The sequence below is a fragment of the Phodopus roborovskii genome, unplaced genomic scaffold, assembly GCF_943737965.1.
Source record: "Phodopus roborovskii unplaced genomic scaffold, PHOROB, whole genome shotgun sequence".
NCBI lineage: Eukaryota > Metazoa > Chordata > Mammalia > Rodentia > Cricetidae > Phodopus > Phodopus roborovskii.
This window is the reverse complement of record NW_026125281.1, coordinates 32,309,155-32,334,878: the sequence shown is the minus strand read 5'-3', so window position 1 is coordinate 32,334,878 and position 25,724 is coordinate 32,309,155.

Below are 25,724 nucleotides of genomic sequence, written 5' to 3'. Positions count from 1 at the left end.
TAATACTAATGCCAGAGAGATATCACTTATTCAAAGAATAAATGAAAATTGCATACAGATTAATAGAATTCTGGGGCTGGACCTAAGAGATCAATTATAGTAAGACCTTCATTTTCTGATGAGAACACTGAAACCCAGAGAAGCTGTACTATGGAGAATATAATAATTTCTTAAACCCCAAAACACCAAAACTAGAAATAAAGTGGAATAAGTGGAATTTTTAAAGAAAGATTTTGGGAAAAGATAATGACTAGTAATTTTGCACATGGATATGTTAGTTTAATTGAATGTATAACCTTTCAAATGTCTTGGGAAAATAAAGATTTGACAAGTATAAACTGAGGCACTTCATGGATTGTTAATGAGGTTAAGTATTTGGGAGATTGATATTGTGGCAGTCAATTCAATTTACAACAGGCATCAGAAGACTTGTGCTCTTGGCTTCACAAGTCCTACCTAATGGTCCTGGATAAGATAACATGACTCTTCTGAGATTCTGCAGGCCACATGGTGTAAGACCCACAGAGAAAAATGTAGTCCCCAGTACCAAGTCTGGATATAAAATGGTACAAATCTCCTGAAGGTACTAATCAATATCAGAGGTTTTCCACAACATGCTTAGTCCTGTCCAGTACTTCTTATGAACCAAATGCAAACAGAAGTTCTTCCAATCATTTGCACTGCTGCTACTCTCTACCAAGATTGCCTTAGGTTCCATATGACAGACATTAAAATGATGCACAATGGGAAGCTCTAAATAATAATAAAATTCTAAGAAGAGTGATGAAAAGTATAGCACATCTTGCCTGTGAAACTGTAATGGTGGCCACACCCCTTTGGGCATGGCTTCAGGAGGAGAGAAGTAGAAAGAGGAAAGAAAGCATGAGGCATGGGATCTCTCATATGCAGGCTCTTTCTCTTGGGTCAATGGATTGAAGCAGAAGGGCAGGGAATGCTCCCATGGTTCTTTCTTTATTATTATCTATGTAGTAAATATCCACTTATCATTTATCTTGGGTCTTGTGAAATCAATACACCCTTGCCTTCAGGAAAGTATCTCAGAAGAATCAGATAACCACAAAGGTACAGTTACATGTTTGCCCCTATGGATGATGAGCTTGTACATTAGAGAACAACTCCAGTAAAGCTCATGAAAAATTCTATGGCTAAAGATTAAAATTGAAAGTTTTTAGACGTTTGTCTCCAATTAACAGTGGAAAGTAGCTACTTCTTTTTAACATGTTCATCAAAGCAATATTCTGTGTTTAGTGACTCTTCCAGTGACTGATTAAAACATTTTTAAAATGAATCACAACTTCTGCTCTGATTGCAGAATCTTATCAGACCACAGAGGAAGATTCTTTTTTTTTTTTTTTTTTTTTTTTTTTTTGCATATAGAGTATTTTTTATTTAATTTTATATAACAAAGTCCAATTAAATGAAAACAAACATTTATACACAATATTTGGGAATTTGGGCGTCGTTCTTTCCAAACTACTTCCTGCTGGTAAGGGGCGCTGTCTTGGGGGATTCGAAGAAGATTCAGATATCCTAGCTGTAGTCTGTAGGGCTGTTTTGTCCAGCTGTTTGGAATGTAGGATCAGCTTGTACTCTGTTTCAGGCGGTCTGGTGTGATCAAACCACATTAGTCTGGAAGGAATCCACATCTTTTCATTTTCTGTGGAAACAAAAATAGAAATACTTTTCCCCAGTAACTTGTTCTTCAACTTAAATTTTGGAGTCAAAGCGTTTTTTTTTTTTTTTTTTTTTTATTATTATTATTATTTTACATGTCGATCCCAGTTCCCTCTCCCTCCCTCCCTCCCTCCCCCCAAGCCCTCCCTCCCTCCTTCCCTCCCTTTTGCCCTCTCTACCCTCTCCCATGCACTCTAAACACCCTCCCCTCCCAACCCCCCACCACAATACAATATGTAGGGGAATGCCATCCAGTTGGGGTCATGTAGATCTGACAGGTCCTGTGAAGTAGGGACTAGGGCTTCTCTCCTATCTCTAGAATAAGGCAGTTATCCCTCCATGGGGGATATGTTTGCAAAGTCCTTCCGTGCACCAGGGATACATCCTGGCTCCACTGTCTGAGGTCTCTCAGACTGCTCAGACCTTCTGGCTGAGACCCATATTCAGGGGAGTCCGAGCCAGACCTCTGTTGGCTTCCCAGCTATCAGTCTAGTGGCCCTTAGCTCCTCCTTGTTCAGGTAAGCTGTCTCTATGTACTTCTACCGCATGGTCTTGTCCTCTCCATCTGCTTCTGGGTTCTAGTTTGACTCAGTGTTTATGTATGGGTGTTTGCTCCTGTTTTCAACAGGCATTAGTTGAGGACTCCATGGAGAAGTTAGTTGTTGATCTCACTCTCCGGGAAGGGCATTTATGATAGCCTTTCCACGGAAGCTGAGATTGTTAGTTGGGAGCAGTCTTGTAGTTCCCTCGACCTTTCTTTGTGTTCAACTTTATCTTCAAACCAATATTGGCTCCCTCTTTTATGTTCTCTCTCTCTGTCTCTGTCTCTCTCTCTCTTTCCTATTTTCCATTCCTACCCAGGCTCAATCCTCCTAGTCACACATGCCTTCCTCTCCTCCCTCTCATTTTCTCCTACTTCTCTCTCCATTAGCTGTCCTCCCCCACTATACCTGAGGTCTGGGGGACTTGTCCCTTCCCAGTTCTGTGAGGGACTTTATATGAATCTCTTAGAATACAACTTGTATCCTAGTTCCAGAGGAAGATTCTTAATTATTGCCTGAAACCCATTGATGAAATACTTTGGAAAGGGATTTGAAAGACCTGATAGTGCCAAATGCCCCAACCTATCTTCTTCATCCCTTCTAGACTAAACATCTCACATTTCACACTGTTTCCTACTCCAGAGAGTATTTCACACTGCTTATCATTCATAACTTATGTTTAGACCTAAAGAAATTATTTTTCCCTGGAACTTCCAGAAAGAACAAATATATACATTTATAACATTCACTGAAACACTGAGCATTATTCAAATATTTGAATTATTAAAATTTCAACCATTTGGAAATATAATAGTTGGAGAAGTGCTGAAGGGCTTTAAAAAACAAACCAATTGAAAAACGGTGTACAGGATCCTGCTGCTCCTGTGTCTGGTCCCCATCGAGAGCACACTTGGAGCTCTGATACACCCCCACCCATCCCCACCGAGAGCCTGCCACCCCACCCTGTAACATACCCTGCCATGGTCCTGCCACTCTGGTTGAGCACTGGGACAGAGGGTGGAGCCAACAATCCACCCTACATCGGAGACTTCTCTGAGCAACTCTGAAAAAAGGAGACCAGACTATCCCGCAGAACAACTCTGAACAACAGAGACCTGCCTCACAGGACCACCGATAATTTCCACGTGCTTGGTCTCAGACCCCACCTCCAGTCCTCTGCTGGAGTTCCGGGCCCCTCCCAAAGATCCAACTATCTCTGCAGGTCCACTCTGAGCTCCTGCGGGCAAGATTCTTGACCCCCAAATCCGGGCCTCTGCTAAAGAAAGAGGCCTCAGCTGGAGAGTTCCAGTTTCCAGTGAGATCCCACTATCCTGCAAAACCTTCCAAGTTTCAGCTGAGCCTTTGTCCTCTTCTGCCAGCTATTGGACAGAGGTAAGTCTGGGCCCAATCGGGGCTGCCTCTCCCCTATAACCTCAACCCCACCCCGAACTCCCTGCATTGGCCCCTGATTCTGCTGCTTCTGTGTCAGGTCCCCATCGAGAGCATCCTTGGACATCTGATACACTCCCACCCATCCCCACCGTGAGCCTGCCCCGCCCTACCCTGTCCCCTACCCTGCCCACGGTCCTGCCGCTCTGGTTGAGCACAGGGACAGAGGGTGGAGCCAACAGTCCACCCTAATTGGGAGCCCTCTCAGAGCTCTGCACAAAGGAGACCTGCCTATCCATGTGGGACCACACATAATTTCCACCTGTGTGGTCTCTGACCCCCATCTCCAGTCCTCTGCTGGAGTCCCAGGCCCCTCCCAGAGATCCGCCTATCTCTTCAGGACCACTGTAAGTTTCTGCTGGCATCTTCTACTGGATCCTCATCCTTGAACTCATTCCTGGGTCCCTGTCTGCAGAGAGACCTCCTAGAGAGCTTGGACCACACAGAGCTACAGATATTGAATCTCTGACCCACATAAGCCCACCGGGGAAGTACCACAGAGAGAAGGGTAGACCACACAAACACCTATTGGAAGAAACTATGGGAAAAAGGCAATACAAGACAACACCTAACAACAGAAAGACAAACATGACACCACCAGAATCTAGGGAATCTACACCAACTAGAACGGAACACAACAACAAAGCAGAGGAAACAGAAGGGAACGACATAAAAATTACCATCATAAAAATGATAGAGGCCCTCAAAGAAGATGTGAAGAAATCCCTTAAAGAAATGTAAGAAAAACAAACAAACAAAAAAGTGGAAGAAATGAACAAATTCCTTAAGGAAAGTACAGAAAGCCAAGAAAAAACAATTAAGCAGGGGAAGTAAACGGTTCAAGACTTGAAAACTGAAATAGAGAAAATAAAGGCAACACAAACTGAAGAAATGCTGGAAATAGAAAAACTGGGAAAAAGATCAGGAACTAGAGACACAAGCATAACCAACAGAATTCAAGAGATGGAAGAGAGAATCTCAGGCACAGAAGATAAACTAGAAGAAATAGATTCATCAACCAAAGAAAATCACAAATCCAACAAAACAGCCAGTAAATGTGGGAAACCGTGAAAAAGCCAAACCTAAGAATAATACGCATAGAGGAAGGTGAGGAAGTTCAGCTCAAAGGTGCCGAAAACATATTCAATAAAATCATTGAGAAAAACTTTCCAAATCTGAAGAAGGACATGCCCATGAAAGTACAAGAAGCATACCGAACCCAAAATAGGCGGGACCAAAGAAAACAGACCCCACGACATATAATAATAAAAACACCTAGCATACAGAATAAAGAAAGAATATTAAGAGCAGCGAAGGAAAAAGGACAGGTAACATATAAAGGCAGACCTATCAAAATTACACCTGACTTCTCCATGGAAATCCTCAAGGGCAAAATGTCCTGGATAGATGTTCTAAAAGAATTAAGAAAACACGGATGCCAGCCTAGGCTACTATATCCAGCAAAACTCACAATCACTATACATGGAGAAAACAAGATATTTAATGACAAAACCAGATTTCCCAATACATATTACAAATCTGGCCCTACAGAAATTACTGGAAGGAAACTCCAACCCAAGGAAGGTAACTACGCCCACAAAAATGTAGGCAACAGATAATCCAACCACACCAGAAACCAAGGGTAAAGCAGAACTAATATATTCACAAAACCACTGCCAACAACAAACCTAAAACAAACAAGCATCAACAATCAATGGCCCTTAAACACCCTCAACATTAATGCTCTTAACTCACCTATAAAAAGACACAGACTAACAGAATGGATACGAAGACAGAATCCATCCTTCTGTTCCATACAAGAAACACATCTAAGCTTCAAAGATAGACATTACCTCAGGGAAAAGGGTTGGGAAAAGATTTTCCAATCAAATGGAAATAAGAAGCAAGCAGGCGTAGCTATCCTAATATCTAACAAGTTAGACTTCAAACCAAAATTAATCAAAAGAGATGAAGACGGTCATTCCATATCCATCTCAGGAGAAATCCATCAACACAAAGTCTCAGTTCTGAACATCTATGCCTCCAATACAAAGTCACCCACATTCATAAAAGAAACACTACTAAAATTCAAAGCTTATATAAAACCTCACACACTTATAGTGGAAGACTTAAATACTCCACTCTCAACAATAGACAGGAACACAAATCAGAAACTCAACAAACAAACAACAGAATTAACAGAAGTTATGTCTCAACTGGGGTTATGCCTCAACAGACATCTATAGAACATTCCATCCAAAGACAAAAGAATATACCTTCTTCTCTGCTCCACATGGAACCTTCTCTAAAATTGACCACATGCTAGGTGGCATAACAAACCTCAACAGATACAAGAGAATAGGAAGAGCCCCTGTATCTTATCAGACCACCATGCTTTAAAATTGAAATTCAACATCAACACAAATAGCAGAAAACCTGCAAACTCATGGAAACTGAACAATGTGCAATTGCACAACTCCTGGGTCAAAGAAGAAATAAAGAAAGAAATTCAGGACTTTCTAATATTCAACGAGAATAAGGACACAACATACTCAAACATATGAGACACCTTAAAAGCAGTGCTACGAGGGAAGTTCATTGCACTAAGTGCCCATATGAATAAGACAGAGGATAGTCACATAAGAGAATTAACAGCACAAGTGAAAGCCTTAGAACAGAGAGAAGTGAATACACCCCGCAGGAGTATATGCCAGGAAATAATCAACTTGAGGGCTGAAATCAACAAAATAGAAACCTGGAAAACAATACAAAAAATTAATGCAACGAAGAGTAGTTTTTTTTTTTTTTTTTGAGAAAATCAACAAGATAGACAAACCTTTATCCAAATCTATGAAAAAGAAGAGAGAGAATATGCAAATTAACAAAATCAGAAATGAAAAGGGGAACATAACAACAGACACAGAGGAAATCCAGACAATTTTCAGGTCATACTTTGAAAATCTGTATTCCACAAAAATTGAAAATTGAAAGGAAATGGACAAAGTTCTGGATAACTGTCACTTACCAAAATTAAATCAAGAACAGACAAACAACTTAAATACACCTAATACACCTATAACCTGCAATGAAATAGAAGCAGTCATTGAAAGCCTTGCAAACAAAAAAAGTCCAAGGCCAGGTAGATTCAGTGCAGAATTCTACCAGACATTCAAGGAAGAACTAATACCACGAATCCTCAAACTGTCCCACAAGATAGAAACAGAAGGTTAATTGCCAAACTCTTTTTATGAGGCCACAATAACTTTGGTACCCAAACCTCACAAAGACACAACTAAGAAAGAAAACTACACACCAATATCCCTGATGAACATCGATGCAAAAATACTCAATAAAATACTGGCAAAATGAATTCAAGAATACATCAGAGAAATCATCCATCATGACCAAGTAGGCTTCATGCCTAGAATGTAGGGATGGTTTAACATATGAAAATCTATCAATGTGATCCACCATATAAACAAACTGAAAAAGAAAAACCATATGATTATCTCCCTAGATGTGGAAAAAGCCTTCGACAAAATTCAACACCCTTTCATGATAAAGGTCTTGGAGAGGTCAGGGATAACAGGAACATACCTAAACATACTAAGAGCAATATACAGCAAACCAACTGCCAACATCAAACTGAATGGGGAGAAATTTAAGCCAATTCCTCTAAAATCAGGAAAAACACAAGGCTTCCCTCTCTCTCCATATCTCTTCAATATTTTACTAGAAGTTCTAGCTAATGCTATAAGACAACAAAAGGAGATGAAGGGGATCCAAATTGGAAAGGGAGAAGTCAAACTGTCTCTATTTGTAGATGATATGATAGTTTACACAAGTGACCCAATAAACTCTACCAGGGAACTCCTACAACTGATAAACACTTTCAGCAAACTTGCAGGATAGAAGATAAACTCAAAAACATCAGTAGCCCTACTTTTTCAAATGACAAAGAGACGGAGAAAGAAATCAGAGAAACATCACCCTTTACAATAGCCACAAGCAACATAAAGTATCTTGGTGTAATGCTTACCAAACAAGTAAAAGACCTATATAATAAGAACTTTGCGGCTCTAAAAAAAGAAATTTAAGAAGCTACCAGAAAATGGAAATAACTCCCATGCTCTTGGATAGGTAGCATAAACATAGTAAAAATGGTAATCTTGCCAAAAGCAATCAACAGAGTCAATGCAATCCCCATTAAAATGCCACCACAATTCTTCACTGACCTAGAAAGGATAATAATAATCTTTGTATGTTAAAAAAAAAGACCCAGGATAGCCAAAATAACCGTATACAATAAAAGAATTTCAGGAGGCATCACCATTCCTGACTTTAAGCACTACTACAGAGCTATAGTTCTGAAAACAGCCTGGTATTGGCATAAAAATAGACAGGTAGACCAATGGAATGGAAATGAAAATCATGATATTAACCCACACACCTATCAACATCTGATTTTTGAAAAAACAGCTAAAATGTGGCAAGGACAGCATCTTCAAAAAATGGTGCTGGCACAATTGGATGAGGGTGTGTAGAAGACTGCAGATAGACCCATGTCTGTCGCCATGCACAAAACTCAAGTCCAAATGGTTCAAAGACCTCAACATTAATCCAGCCACATTGAACCTCTTAGAAGAGAAAGTAGGAGGTACCCTTGAACAAATTAGTATAGAAGCCCCCTTCCTGAACATAACTCCAGGGGCACAGAATCTGAGAGAAACAATTAATAAATGGGACCTATTCAAACTTAGAAGCATCTGTAAGGCAAAGGACACAGTGGACAAGACCAAATGGCATCCCACAGACTGGGAGAAGATTTTCACCAATCCTATATCTTACAAAGGGCTGATCTCCAAAATTTACAAAGAACTCAAGAAACTAGTCAACAAAACACCAAACAACCCTATTAAAAAATAGGTATGGAACTGAAGAAAGAATTCTCAATAGAGGAAATCAAAAAGGCTGAAAGACACTTAAGAAAGTGTTCCACATCATTAACTATCAGGGAAATGCAAATCAAAACAACTTTGAAATACCATCTTACTCCTGCCAGAATGGCTAAAATTAGAAACACCAATGATGACTCATGTTGGAGAGGATGTGGAGAAAGGGGAACACTCCTCCACTGCTGGTGGGAGTGCAAACTCATACAGCAATTTTGGAGATCAGTATGGCGGTTCCTCAGGAAAATGGGAATTAGTTTACCACAGGACCCGGCAATCCCCCTCTTACGCATATACCCAAAGGATTCACATCCACGCAACAAAGACATCTGTTCAACTATGTTCACAGCAGCACTATTTGTAATAGCAAGAACCTGGAAGCAACCTAGATGCCCCTCAATTGAAGAATGGTTAAAGAAGATGTGGCACATCTACACAATGGAATACTACTCTGCAGAAAAAAATAATGGTATCTTGAAATTCGCAGGCCAGTGGATGGCACTTGAAGAAACCATCCTGAATGAGGTAACTCAGTCACAAAAAGAGGAACACAGTATGTACTCACTCATATATAGATGTTAGACCTAGATCAAAGGATCACCAGCCTATAATTCACATCACCAGAGGAACTAGGATACAAGTTGTATTCTAAGAGATTCATATAAAGTCCCTCACAGAACTGGTAAGGGACAAGTCCCCCAGAGATCAGGGGAAGTTGGGGGGGGGCAATGAATGGAGAGAGAAGTAGGAGAAAACGAGGGGGAGGAAAGTAAATCATGTGCAATCAGGAAGATTGTGCCTGGTTAGGAATAGAAGACAGGAGAGAGAGAGAGAGAGAGAAACAGACAGGGAGAGAGAGAGGAGACAGAGAGAGAGAGAAAACATAAAAGAGGGAGCCAATATTGGTTTGAAGATAAAATTGAACAGAAAGAAATGTCTAGAGAACTACAAGACTGCTGCCAACAAACAATTTGAACTTCCGTGGAAAGTCTACCATAATTGCCTTTCCTGGAGAGTGAGATCAACAACTAACTTATCCATGGAACCCTCAACTAATGCCTGTTGGAAACTGGAGCAAACACCCATACATAAACTCTGAGTCAAAGTAGAACTCTGATACAGAGGGAGAGAACAAGACCAGGTGGTAGAAACACATAGAGACAGCTTACCTGAACAAGCTGGAGCTAACAGGCCACCAGACTGATAGCTGGGATGCCAACATGGAACTGACTCAGGGCCCCCTGAATATGGGTCTCAGCAAGAAGGACTGAGCAGTCTAAGGGACCTCAGACAGTGGAGCCAGGGTGTATCCCTGGTGCACAAAAGGACTTTGCGAACACATCCCCCATGGAGGGATAACTGCCTTAATCTAGAGACAGGAGAGAAGCCCTAGTCCCTACTTCACATGACCTGTCAGACCAAGATGAACCCAAATGGATGGTATTCCCCTACATATGGAATTGGTGTGGGGGGGGATGGGAGGGGAGGGTGGTTAGAGTGCATGTGAGAGGGCAGAGAGTGTAAAAGGGAGGGAAGAAGGGTGGGAGGGAGGGAGGAAAAGAGGGAGGAAGGGAGAGAGAGGGAACTGGGATCGACATGTAAAATAATAAATTAAATTAAATGCTTTGACTCCAAAATTTAAGTTCAAGGACAAGTTACTGGGGAAAAGGATTTCTATTTTTGTTTCCACAGAAAATGAAAAGATGTGGATTCCTTCCAGACTAATGTGGTTTGATCAAGCCAGACCACCTGTAACAGTGTACCAGGTGATCCTACATTCAAAACAGCTGGACAAAGCAGCCTTACAGACTACAGCCAGGATTTCTGAATCTTCTTCAAATCCCCCATGACAGTGCCTCTTACCAGCAGGAAGTAGCTTGGAAAGCACAACGCCCAAATTCCCAAATATTGTCTATAAATGTTTGTTTTCATTTAAAATGACTTGGTTATATAAATTAAATATATATTAAAAAAAAGAAAAAGAAAAAGAAAAATGGTGTACAGAGAATTTTCACAAGAAAAATCTCAAATGGCCAAAAGGCACTTAAGAAATTGCTAAACATCCATAATCATCAGGGAAATGCAAATAAAAACAACCTGTCAGAATAACTGAGATTAAAAATATTGAGGACAGCTTATGTTGAGAATGTGGAGTCAGGGGAACACTCCTCCACTGCCGGTGGGAGTGCAAACTTTTACAGCCATTTTGGAAATCAATGTGGTGTTTTCTAAGAAAATTGGAAATTAATATACTTAAGAACCAGCAATACTACTCTTGTGCATTTACCCAAAGGATGCTCAATCATACCAGAAGGACATTTGTTCAACAATGTTGATAGCATTATTTTTCATAATAGCCAGAACTTAGAAACAACCTACATGTCCCTCAACTAAAGCATGAATAAGGAAAATGTGGTACATTTACACAATGGAGAACTACACAGAGATTTAAAAAAAATGATGACCTCTTGAAATTTTCAGGCAAATGGATGGGAATAGAAAAAACATCCTAAGTGAGGTAACCCCGACTAGAGTACTCAGCTTCAAATAAATTAGGTAATAAGGAGAACCCTAAAAGGGACACATGGATCATCCTGGGAAGAGAAATTACATGATATTTACAGGGCAAACTGGGGGCTGGTGATAAGGGGGAGGGAGGAGGTATGAGAACTAGGAGGTTGGACAAGATGGCCTGTGTGAGGAAAAATGCAGTGGAAGAGAAATGAAAAAGATATCTTTACAGAAAAAGCCACTATGGGCTTAAGGAGAAACCTGGTGCTAGGGTAAATCCCAAGAATCCACAAGGAAGACCCTAACTAAGACTTCTAGCAATAGAAAGGATGTCTGAACTGGCCTACCCTTGTAATCAGAGATGAATACCCCAATTATCATCATAGAGCCCTCATCCAGTTATTGATTGAACCAGACTCAGAGATCCAAGATCAAGACTGAAATCCAGAAATCTAGATGAAGAGAGGGAGGAAAGAACACATGAGTAAGGGAGGTGAAGGTCATAGTGGAGACATCTACAGAGACAACTGAACCAAACATGTGACAATTCATGAACCCTAAACCTACAACTTTGGAGACTCCATGGGAAAAAACTATGATGGGAGATGCCATTCTGTAAGTATGTTTCTTGTATTGGTTGATGAATGAGGCACTGTTGGCCAATGGAAAAGCAAGATAGGTGGGACTAGGAGACTAGGAGGAAAGAGGAAGTAGTAGGGAGGAGTTCCAAGATGGAAGACGGAGAGAGAAGAATACCAGCCTCTCTCTCTGGTAAGATAAGATCACATTGAAGTACTTAGATTAATAGAAATGGGTTAATATTTAAGACAGAGCTAGCCAGTAAGAAACAAGTAATGCCCAACAGCATTATATCAAATACAGCATCTCTGTGCATTATTTGGGGCCGGCAAGGCAGAGGGACAAGACCAGCAGGCAGGAAAATCTACTCTTAACATAATGGTGCCTTCAACATGGCTAATAAGAACTTCCACTTAAAACTTAAGAAAAGCTTAAGAAAGGGTTTTAGAAACAAGAGAACAAAGAAAAGCAAGTCTTCTTGGTGGCAGCATTTTTCTCAGTTGGTCTCTGCCTTGCTAGAGACAAGCAAAGACTTGTGTGGCTCCTTTAAGGGAGATTTCCTAGCTCAGCATAGGAGGCAGAAAAACTGAGCTCTGCTAACAACTGAACTAACAAGGAGAGCTGGCAATGTCCGTGACCACATCTCCAAGCCAGCAACATGCTGCTGAATGGCAGCATAGACCAATGCATAGACTAAGCACAGCTCTCAGTTCTGGCAGTAAAGGTACCCACCACCATCATGGATAAACTGCAGCTAATAACAGCTGTGGCTTTCATTTTAGCAATGTTGTTATTTATCAGATAAAGACTTGTGGCCAGAAAAAGATAAAGATTTACAGAAAAGACAGATAAAGGTTAAGAAAAACTGCTAAAGGTTTACAGCGTGTTTTAAAATATACATAGGCTTGGGAGAGAAAAAGAAATAGGATACAATGGTCTAGAAAAGAAAAAAAGATGTAGAGTAACTGGGTGTGGTGGCACACACCTTTAATTCCAGCATTCAGGAGACAGAGGCAAGCAGATCTCTGTGATTTCAAAGTAAACTTAGTGAATTCCATAGCAGCCAAAGTTACACAGAGAAACCCTGTCTCAAAAAATAAAAAAATAGAAGTAGAACAGATAGAGTAATAAAAAAGCCATGTAAAGATGAAAATATAGGGAAAATCTGGATACTGTGCAGTATTATATTATCCTTGTATCCTTTGACTGCTGAGTAAACAACTGTTAAAAGAAATGCTGCTGGATTAATTCAGTTTATATATTTTAAAAAATGATTTGACTTCAAAATTTAAGTCAAAATGTAAGGTTACTGGGGAAAAGGATTTCTATTTTTGTTTCCACAGAAAATGAAAGCTGTAGGTTCCTTCCAGATTAATATGATTTGGTCAAACAAGACCCCCTGAAGCATTGTGCCTGGGACAAGGCAGCCTTGCAGATCACTAAAGCCGGGAATTCTAAGTCTTCTTAGGATCCCCATGACAGCATCCCCTACCAGCAGCAAGTAGTTTGGAAAGAACGACACCCAAATTCCCAAATATTGTTTATAAATGTTTGCTTTCATCTAAATGTGCTTAGTTATAAATGGTTAATGACTGCAACCAAAGTCTTTTTAAAGGTTAAAAGGGAATTTTGGTATAGATATAAATACTTTGTCTTGGAATAGATTTTCTTTTATTGATACAAACTTAAAGTCAATTTTGTAATATGTATATTTCTCCTCTTGTTTAGGTATTGTGTTTATATAGCTCATTTATAAATGTAATGTATAATTTAGCACAGATTATAGATAATTACCTATGACAGTCAAAACTTAGAGTTAAGTTAGTTAGGTTTTCTAGATATACAGAGATGTATTGAGATGAATAGGCATTTTTCAAACCTTTCATAGACCTACAGAATATGGTATTTAAAATGGTTTAGGGTTTAGGGCACAACTGCTCCTGGCAACACCACCTACATCAGAAAGGAAGATGGACCTTGAAGAAACGCATTATGAAGTTTGCTTTCAATATGGCAAGACTAGCCATTTGGGAAAGATACTGCTCTTGTCTGAACTGCTTGACTTTATGCTGTATAAACTGGACATGCAGAGCCCACAGGAAAGTGACTTCTGGTGCAAGATGGTCATTGCTACAGGGTTCCTGCTTCTTGGAAGAGTCTGCCAGACAGTCTGCAGGACACAGAAAAACTGACTGGAAAACTGCCAATACAAGAGGACAGTTTAAAGTTTCCTGCTTTGCTGAGGAGTCTGCCAGTCACATTATAGCCTATAGAATAAAGATGAAACATTAGAGAAGAATTTCAGATATCTGACCAGGCAGTGCATTGTCTCTGTCATTTCTAGAGTTTATATATTATCCTTCTGTGGTCTTTGATGGAGTTGAAGACAGATAGTTATGGTTATAGTTTTCCTTAGTTAGGATTAAAGATAAGTTACATATAGGACTATAGACTCACAAAGATAGGATAGATGATAAAATATTTAAATCTTGCTAAATGTTAATGGGCTAAACATTGTTGACTGTGGTTCTTATTTGATAACTGTTGCATGATATATTTTGCTATGCTAAGGTTAAAACCCTTCTTTTTATTTTAGACAGAAAATAGGAGATGCCATTCTGTAAATATGTAAATATGTCTCTCTTATTAATGAATAAAGCACTGTTGGCCAATAGGAAAGCACTACAGGCAGGACTAGGAGACAAGGAGGAAAGAGGAAGTGTAAGGAGGAGTCAGCATGTAGAAGCTTGAGAGAGCAGAATTCTGGCCCCTCTCTGGTAAGATGAGACCACATGGAAATATTTAGCTTAACAGAAATGAGTTAATATTTAAGACAGAGCTAGCCAATAAGAAACTAATAACTGGCCAACAACTTTTATATCTAATACAGTGTCTCTGTGTGTTAATTGGGGCTGGCTTGTCAGTGGGACCAGACCAGCAGGGAAAAAATACTCAAAATAGAACTAAGCCCTCCATATGTGGGAGACAGTTGTGAAACTTGGACTACCAGAGGGGACCCTGGCAGTAGGACCACAATACAAACCTGGCACGTGATCTAGTTTGTTGGAACCCATTCTTTATGGTGAGACTCAGTGACCATAATATAATCCCAGTACATGAGCTAGCTTTTTGGAGACCATTCTCTATGGTAAGATGACATGCTCAGTCTTAATGTATGGGAGACTATGTTGACTTCTCATGTGAAGCCTTACCTGTAAGGAGGAATGGACCGGGGGTGGCCTAAGGGGAAGTTGATGGAGGATGGGAAGAGGAGTGGGAGGGAGAATTGTGGTTGGAATATAAAATGAAATCAAAAAAGAAAAAAATGAAATAATTCCATACTAATTTATCCAACAACACTATAGGCCCTGGAACACTCTTCCATAGAGCAGCTGATCTTCCCAAAGACTTCTACACTAATACACATTTGGCAGGGAAGAGTTCATATTTCTGAGCTTCACAACCTACAGTTTTCAAACATAACTTTTGATCAATTTTCAAGTGTCTCTGAATGACTCCTGTGTGATCCTATGTGGGCTTGGCTCACAGGGTCCCCAGCCTTGTGGACTGTGCCCTGCCAGAAGCATGTTTTATAGTTTCCAATCACTTTCTGTTTCCTAAATCATATACTCAGATCTTCATAGTAAGTCTCTTCATATATACTCTGATACTTGAAGGCATAAATTTTAAAGCCTGGATAAGTTCTTTTTAGTTATAATCTTAAATTATTTCTTTAACATGCAGCCACTGTGGTCTACATTGCCTGCTAAGTCCAAACAAGGTCACTTGCACCAGCTTCCCAAGGGGAAAATTATAATGATCTAAGGAACTTGTGAGACTGAAAATGAGAGCAAGTGCTTGTATCCTTCCATTGATTATCAACAGAGATGAATAGAACTTGCTTTTTTCATATGAATTTTGACATTTAAGAGACTTGTGTTTCAGGTAACAAGAGAATGTGAGTTAAAATGGTATGAACAGAAGAACATTTTGGTGTGTCTTATATCAGAACTCATTGAAGCACAAGTTTCAGAATCCATTAATTTAGCTGTTTAAAAAATACCAGGTCTCTATGCTGGCTTTCCTCCTGCTTGGATTTCTGTTTCTCACCACAAAAATGGTCTAAACTTCCTGCCTTTAATGGATGAAGGAGGGGTTTCAGACTTTTACTTTTTTGCAGACCCAGGAATGAGAGAGTTTGCCCCACACTTCTCTACCTTCAGGCCATGTCCACACCTGAAGCCATGCCCAAAGGGGTGTGACCATTATCATAAATTCCTTGATGCTAATGCTACTACAGAACTCCACCTCCTTTTCTTTTTCTTTTTTTTTTTTTTTTTTTTTTTTTTTTTTTTTTTGCTTTTGTTATTGTTTTTGGTTTGGGGGTTTCTTGATTAATATTTTTTTCATTATTTTTTTTATTTATTTTTTTATTTAATTTTATTTAACAAAGTCCAATTAAATGAAAACAAACATTTATACACAATATTTGGGAATTTGGGCGTCGTTCTTTCCAAACTACTTCCTGCTGGTAAGGGGCGCTGTCTTGGGGGATTCGAAGAAGATTCAGATATCCTAGCTGTAGTCTGTAGTCCACCTTCTTTTCTTACACATTATAAATTTGAGCAAAGTCAGTTTTGTTTAGAAAGAACTAATTTACAGCAGCCAGTCTGCGATGGCGATAGCTGAAACTCCTTGCTTGTCCAAATAATTTGCCTGCTTTTAGTTTAGCTGCACATGTAAGGACAGCTGCTGACAGATATGCAGGGACCTAACATGTCCTTCTCCAAGGAAGAACTCCATTTTCAAACAAGGCATCATAGGCAGAGATACAAAATTACTAAGGATATAATTCAAAAAACACTTAACTATGTTCTCTTTATTGTAGTTCTAATATGAGTACATGTTTTATTTGATTGTGTATGCATTCATATAAATGTCAATAGTATAAACTTTTTGTACACCATTCAAATTTTAGTTATGCATTTAGTTATGCACTCTATGTATTTGTGAATGGCAAAATTTAGGTCCTTTTGGCAGTAATAATTGAGACCAAGAGCAAAAAGAGACAAACATAGGCTAGGATTTGGAATAGCAAAGCATTAATGAAAAAAAATCCACCTCAAAAATGAGTGTAGAGATCAATTTAAAGCCCTGTGCAACGGGTTTATGGACAGGAAAGGCTTGGAAGCTGAAGGCTAATATATGACTGTGGATAACACTTAACACATAGGAGGAGACAAAATGCATAATCTCTATGCTGAGTTAAGACTAAGGTTATGTCGTCATTCCTCAATGAACCTGAAAATTTACATGCTACAGAAAATTTACAGATAACTCACAAGTTCCATAATAAATGACTTACTGGCACAGACTACTAATTGTTAAAATTATAAGGATAGGTTCCAAGGAGATGGATTAGTACATAAAAGCAATTTTTTATGTAAGCCTGATGACCAAAAGTTATATTCCCTGGGCCCATATAAAGGATGGATTCAGTTATTCACAATCTATAATTCCAGAAATCCTATAATATAAGATATGGTAGATGGAAACAAGAGACTAACTGGATTTCTGAGCATATAGACTATAATGTGCAGTAGTAAACAATAGAAGAGACTATGCTTCAAACAAGGTGGAAGATAAGTATGGGCATCTGAGGTTGTCCTGCTTTCCACATATGTCATGGTATGTGCCTGCATCCATACACATGAACACACATATATATTCACACACAATAAAACAAAAAGAAAGCTATATGGTTAGAACCACACCAAGCACAAATGAAACTCAACTGTAGATTAAATGAAGGAGTCCAATAAATTAAAAATATATTACAAATTAAAATGTACTACAAAATATACTTACACCCATATATCCAATGAACTCAGTGAATATTTTTACAAATAATAATGGGCAAATCACATTGAAGTTCCATATCTGGATATCCACAACAAAAGGAAATTTAAATGGCTAAACAGCTATTCCAAGTTATATGTATGAACATGAGAAGTGACAATGTTCATACTAATCAGAAACTGAGGTAAAATAATCAGCAACTTGGAACACAGATGAACTAAGTGTAGTAGTTACACACAATTAAATACAGTAAACTTGTAAGCACTATGTTAACTGAATGGACCTACAACCAGAAGACTACATGCCATGAGAATCTGTGAATGAAATCTCACAGAAAGCAACAGTGGCAAAGCCTGAAAGCAGGTGTAGAAATTAGGTAGAAATGAGCATCATGCGACTTTTATGAAAAGATGGGACTGTTCTAAAACTCAGTGTGCAAAATATGCACAAATTTACATGGTTACTAAAAAACAGCAAACTATAATGCTGTATTTACTATGAGTTATAACTTGGTAAAAACACCTCTTTCATCTCCCCATGGAAAGGACACAAATTCCACATTGCCTCTTTTCCCTCTCCTATACTTTCAATCCTCCCCCTTCCTATCCTTTTACTTCCTTTCCTCTTTTTAGCTATTTGCCTTAGAAACAGTCTTAACATTATGAGAAAGGCCAGTAATGAGGACAAGACTACAAAGAGATATTCAAACTAACCTCCCTGTTAGATGCTCAACTAATAGCCAGCATTAACTGACAGGCCATTGAGTAAGGTAACTTCCTGGCATTCCAGCCAAGATGAGAGAACAGAACCAAGACACTCCTGTGGTGTCCTGTTTGAATTCCTGATCCAGAAAGACCATGTTGGGTTAAGCTATAACATTTTTAAGTAATTCAAAACACCAGTAGAAAATAACACGGGAAATCACAAAATCCCCACACAGATGCATGCAAACTAATGACTAAGTATGTATAACTTTAAGTAATAACTAGAGAAGTGAGACCATTTATTGGTAAATGAACACGTTCCCAATAATGAACTCACATTCAGGAAGTACTTACAATTGTCATGTGCTACATGGCTGGGCATTAAACATGGTCAATGAGGATATGACTAGGTGAGAGGAAGACAGGTACAAAACGATTATTTTGTTATATAAGCCCCCCAAGTTAGCATCTGTCTGTCACAAGTAGCTCTGTCACACTAGATAAATAACAGCTATAACCTCAGTTTCCATAATTTGTCAAAAGGATGCTTTGGAGCATTAAATGAGACAAGAATATATGTTTAAATGCATATATTCTGATTCAATATTGAATCTGATTCAGTTATTGGTGGTCAAACATCCACAAAATACTTGAGCTGTCACCAGTAGTATGGTCCCAAATAATCTTTGTCAGTTGGGCTGGGACTTACTGTATTATTTAGAGACTTAGATGTGATAAGTCATTAGAAGTCCTCCTTGTGCATAAATACTTTGAGAAGTTACAATGTCCTTTTTTTTTTTTTTTTTTTATTGTCTGATTCTGAGATCTCAACTGCCTTGATTTAAGTACAACAAGTTACATGTACCTTAATGGCTCTTGCTTTGAATACATGGTCCCTACCAAGTAGCAATCCTTAGAGAGGGTCTGAATCTTTAATGATTGTAACTTAGCTGGAGGAGTATCAAGAGCTAGACAAATCACTGGGTATATCCTATTCGTGGCCCTTTCCTTTCTGCCTCTCTGACTCCCAATCAGCCACAAAATGAACAATGTTGTCCATCACATTCTCCCATTATCAATGGAATTCTGCCCAGCTACCTGGTGCAAAGTAAACATGGATTGAGCTTCTGAAACCAAGATTCTGAATCTTTCCTCTTTTAGATTATTTCTGTGAGATTTAGTCATGGCTATGAAGAACCTTAGTTAATCTTACATTTATTAAATCTCCCAAATTACTTGCAGAAAATGATCACAGAGTTGCTAAACAAGTGGTAGATGAGGTTTGTGCCTATTTTATGTAATACGCTAAGTATTATTTCCAACAATGCTTCCATTTCCATGTAGACAGTTCTACCATAATACTTTTGAAATGGTTATCGGGCATTACTCTACATGAAATTTGGTATTTCAGAAAATAAGCCAGGAGGTGAAGAGTATCTAAATTACAGGGATAGAATGTTGACTCCAGGTCTTCCATTAACGATATTGTATACTCATGCTCTGAGAAGCTAATCAGAAAAGCAGATAATAAGCAGCTTCATGCAATGATGCCCTGATGCTGATAGCCAGACACTATGAATCAGATGCACCTGATAATGTCATCTTCTATTGTACTTCCTGAAAGACTCATGAAGTGATCAGAAAAGGATGATGACCTCATGTGAGAACGTGCATGTATTTGGAGCTTTGCATTTTCGCTGCTGCTTCAAGAACATCAGAACAGAATTGTCATCCAAGGACATTTAAAAAATAGAGAATCTCTCTAAGATTTAGTGCAGACTATTACCTTTATCTTACCTGTAAGTCCTGTTCCTGGAGCTCTCTTCATTCCCAGAACACAAGGGGCACTTAATTAATGTATGCTGACTGAATTTAAGTATTAGGTCACAAAGTAGATGCAAAACCTTCTGACACTCTTGTGCAGAGTCTGATGTTTAAAGCTGTTTCTTTTCCAAGACCCACTATACCTGTTACTTTGTTTTTCTCTATTCATTATTTTCCCTGGCTAGAACTGTATAGTATAGAATGTAGTACTAGAGCAAAGTACTCATAGCAAGACTGGCTGAGTTCAAATCCCAGTTCTGCCACTTTCTTGTAATACCTTAGGCAGAGTTCAGGATTTTATCAGCAAAATAGAGACTAATGATGCCTACTAGGCAGGATTATTGTCAGGAATAAGCCTGTAAATGTATAGGAAGTAATAATGCAGAAGGCAGCATATGCAAAGCAATTGACTAGTGTCTGTTGTAGTGAATGACAAACAATCTGGCTCAGTTCTGGGCTTGCAGGCCAGGGTCAGAATCCCTCAGCAGCCTGCACTATTGCAATAAGAGAGTGGCTCAGAATGTAGTATACATAAAATAACACCTGTGGTCATTGGAATGGCCTGTTCTGAACACAAACATAGCCATTTCATATCATGGACAGATAGATGTTTTCCTGCCAATTTGGTTTCTATTGATGCCAAATGGGTCCTGAAAATTCAGCAAATTCCTGATTTTTCTCAGCAAATTAGATAGTCTTGCCAACCTTCCCCTAAATTATCACCAGTTGATTGCAAAACTACATCATAATATTTTTTAAAAGATGTTTTTTTAAAGGTTTGAAATGCTGCCACCTACAGACTTGTGTTGCAAGAACATGACAACAACAGTGATCAACGAAAATCTCCAAAATGCAATTTGGGTGTGGACCATAAACGTCACTTGAAAATTCTACATTATTCTTCAAATGTATCTAAGTTATTTACATTTTCTATAAGTATAAGGAGTAAGAGTTTTCCACCCGCTGCTGGTCTGGTCCTGCCACCGCGTCAGCCCCAATTAACACACCGAGACTCTGTATATGATATAATGCTGTTGGCCAGATACTTGTTTTTTATCGGCTAGCTCTGTCTTAAGTATTAACCCATTTCTATGTATTTCCATGTGGTCTTATCTTACCAGGGAGCCGGCATTCTGCTTTCTCCAGACTCTCCATCTTGACTCCTTACTCCTAGTCCCTCCTACCTTGCTTTCCTATTGGCCAACAGTGCTTTATTCATTAACCAGTATAAGAAACACATTTACAGAATCGCATCTCCCATCATATAAGCAGGTATTATCAAACAATAAAATAAAATAAAAAATAGTAGATGTGACTAGTACTCTGCATAATTAATGATGGATGCTCAATCAGTGTCTGACATAAACAACTAGTACTCTGTGTAATTAATGATGGATACTCAAACAGTGTCTGATATAAACAATGTGCTACTGTTGTTTTGTGAGATATATCCTTTCAATCAGACCTGAATGGTAAATAATGTGACAAACATAGGTTTATCGTGGTCTTTGGTCTTGATTTAAAATTTCATATGGATTTGGAGATAAAAAAAAAACTTAAATGTGGTTATTATTTCCATTCCACAAGGGGGAAAAAGGATTTTAAGGACATGATAAACAAAGAATAATCTCACTATAAGCATATTGATTGTTTCTAGTTACTGTGAAGCAATGACCTCCAAAGTGAAACATCTTCATCTTGTCCCATTTACTCTAAGGAAGTAAACTCACAAGTCTCAGGACAGCCTTTAATATTACCAGATTCCTAAGTCAACCAGCCCAGGTTTCTGGAGAGCACACCATAACTATAGAGCTGCCTGAAAGGGATACAGAGAGCTCTGAGCTTGCAGCTTCTGTGAGTTATCACCCATTGGAAGGGGGCCTTTCAAGTGAGGCCTTTGAGATGCAGGTAACCATAACAAGCTCATTATGTATTCCAATTAGACTTGGGTACACTTGTTAGTAGTATTTCATGAAGAATATTTATCTTCCTTTGAACCTATACTCACTCAACAGTAGTAGGGTTTTATTTGGAAAAGAAAGGATATGAGTACATTTCAAATGAGGGAAAATCAGAAATGATTCTGTACACAATAATGAGTCTATAAATGGTGCTTTGAAAAGTACAGGTACATAATCTAAACAGAACAACAGACTTGAGTCAGCACATGGCAAAGGGAAAGACAGTGAGGCAAGATGGACAGAGCTTATAGATAGCCATAAATGCAGGTTAGCTCAACCGCTACAAAAAGCCATTGAATATGCTTTTTCAGAAAAGCAACATAGGGAAAGCATTTTGTGATGTGTATGTGACTGTAAAATGCTGATTGCATTGTAGAGGGGACAGTGTATAAAATTCGCCTTTAAAACAGTCAAAGAAGGAGTTTATTGTGTGTGAAGTTATTTTTTTAATGGCATATAAAGCATTAGGTATAATCAGTAGCACTTTCAAACAGTGTTTCAGTAGAATCTGCTTGCCCTATCTCTCCACGCTCTTCCAAAGTTTCATCCCTCTTCCTGCCTGGCCTCTTTCATGTCACATGTCATTTGATCTTCACTCTCTTCCTCAGCTCCTTTTTGTACTGGGTTGGTCTCCTTTCTAGGTTTTAAGGATTTCCAAAATTTTAGACCTATTTATCTGTACATACAAAAATTAAAGCTAGATTTCATATATGGAAGGACATGAGGGCTTTTTCTTTATGAGTTTTAAAGTCACCCCATTTATTATATTTTCCAGAGCTATCCATTTTTTCCAAAAACTATTTTCAGGAAATGAAGTGTTTCATGTGAGTAAATGCATAAGTGCAACTACTCTGATCTATTTTTGCAAAGCAGGTAAAACAATGTTTATATTAGATTAGTTATGTAGCTGTTGCAAATGTCATGTTTTGGGGCTTTGAGGATTCATTAAAGAAAGTTTCTATGATTATAAGTATGATTTTTTAGTAGCCATATAGCCTAAACACACTCAATTAGAAAAGTCACTATGACAGAGAGCATACAGATTTAAAGTCTGCCACTGGCTTAAGTTCATTAACAACTCTTTCTTCACAGAAATAGGCAAGTTCTACAAAACACAATCTCCTTACAAACAAAATAAACTAATAATATTCCCATAGTGGAATTTGAACCTATGTTTCATTTTGGCTTTAGACTTATTTCAACTTTGTCTGGTAAAGCAAAAAAATCTTTATCTTTACTTATCTAGAAGAGACTGATATTATTCAGGCAGCATAAAATCTACAGCACTGCACACATCTGGAAACTCTAGAGTGCACACTGAGAATAGGGCTAAACATAATACAAGCACATGAGATGAAACTGCTTCTTTCCTGTTGTGAGATATTTGATTACACTGTGTAAAAATATGTCACTGTGATTAGTTTAATAAAAGTCTAATTAACCAATGGTTATTCAGGAGATATAGGCAGGACTTTCAGAGAGAGCTCTGGGAAGAAGAAAGGGCGAGTCCACAGCCAGATGAAGAGGAACCGGGACATGCAGGAGGCGATGTAAAAGCCACAAGTCATGTGACAACACATAGATTAATAGAAATGGGTTAATTTAAATTGTAGGAGCTAATTAGAAACAAGCCTAAGCTAAGGCTGAGCTTTCATAATTAATAAGATGTCTCTGAGTCATTGAGAGTTGGCTGATGGGACAGAGGAAGACTCATTACACTTTCTGTTTTATGGAACATATGTAACATTCTTTTTTCCTCTAATAACTTTCAAATGTTTACTTTAATCTTAATCTTTTCGATGCTTTGACCAAGATGTGCTTAAGAGTAGGAGAAACTGCAGCCAGCCTACCCAAGCTACAGTTGTCCTGTCCCCAGTGCCCAGACCAGCCTAAAGCTTGACTCCCTGAGTCAAGCCTGCCTCAACTCCCAGAGATGCTGATGGAGAGACACCTTACCCAGAGACATCAGTGAGGAAAGTACATATTTCAGAGTCAGCCACCTGAGCCAATAGGACCTTGGGAGGGGGTAAAAGGGCAGGTCTAACTCCCTTAATAAACAAGTCTGCAGCATACTCCACTACTCACTGACTCCCAGTGCGTGCGTAGTTGATGCTGATTCTTCTCACCCCCTCATCCAAGGAGTGACTGATCAGGGTAACCTGCAACACTTAAGGTGTGGCTCTATGTGCACTCATGATATCTAGTGTACTCTAATTCCTGGTTATAGACACTGATGTTTCCCATTTAATTTCAGCCAATCTATCCTCAACAATTTGTGATGATCATCCTGTGCCTTTTTCTCTTTCTGAAGCTCAAATTAGGCCAGTATTATATTGTTTTGTGTTATCTTGTAAGTCACTGAAGCTATGAAAATCATTCTACATTCACTACTCAGATTGGGTGATTGTCATTGACCTGCCTTCTAGTTTATTGATTCTCTTTTGTGATATCAAATGTACTGAGATGATCATTAGCGATTTATTTTATTTAAGAAATACACTTCTCAGTTACAGAATTTCTAGATTTCTCCATAATTGAATTTTTGAGACAGTGACTTCCCACATTCCCCTGTCTGACCCTTTCTATGTAGCTCAGGGAGGACTTGAACTCATAATTCTTATTTTCCCTCCCAAGTGCTGGAATTACATATGTGCATCGGTTATTTCAAATTACATTTCTCACCTGGTATTCCCTGTATATTAGCCTCTCATAAGCAGTTTCCCAAAGGCTCTTCAACATAGTTATAGAAGAAAAGGCTTAAGTTTCTCAGATACTGACTTCACAGACGAGTCCTCTGCTTTTCTCTCATGATTATTAACTGTGATTCCCCAAAACATTATTTTTCTTCTTTGTATAAATATGAGCCTGCTATTTTCTTCAGGAGCTCATTTTGTGCTAAAAATGAGTTAAATTTCTGGCTTATCATTAAGAGCCTGAGTAGCAGTTGGAGAGTGGGTAGGAATCCTGTGAAGTTTTAATCCGGAAATACTCACATTCTAAACTCGTTCTTGCCACAAGAAAAATCTAAGTTCTGTTGTCTCTGTTTTAAGTAGTGACTGTATAGTAGGCTTTCCTGGTTTGTCTCCTGTGACTGAAAAGTTTACTAAGGAAGAATAAGAAGATTTGGGAGGGACTATGTTTCTGCAGATGCACCTTCAACAAGTATCCTTAATTTCCCATAATTTTCTGTATTTGAACTCCATATTCTGTTTCTTCAATCCATTATAATGTTGCTTTACTGTGTAAATATAGATATTTTATGGTTACAAAGTAAATTGTATTTTTAAAAATCCTTATTAATGTGACTGTCACCCAGGGAATATGAATCCCTTACAGTGGTTAACTCTTTTCAAAGCTCTGGCTGCATTTGAACATTTGCCATTGACTTCAAAACACTTGGACATATTCCTTTAAGGGGTTGGTATAATTTTCTGCAGTTACTGGGGCTAGTATTTTATTTCTGAACATTGACTTTCAAGTCATCTCTCTAAGATGTGCCAAGGATCTCTAAGTAGTTTTCAAGAATCTTCAACTATTCTTTGGCTTATAATTTTTCTCTGTTCAAATAAAGTCTATTAATGGCACCTTGAGTTACTTTATTTAAACCACAATTTTATTTGATCATGCTTCTCTCACTTTGAAATCTTT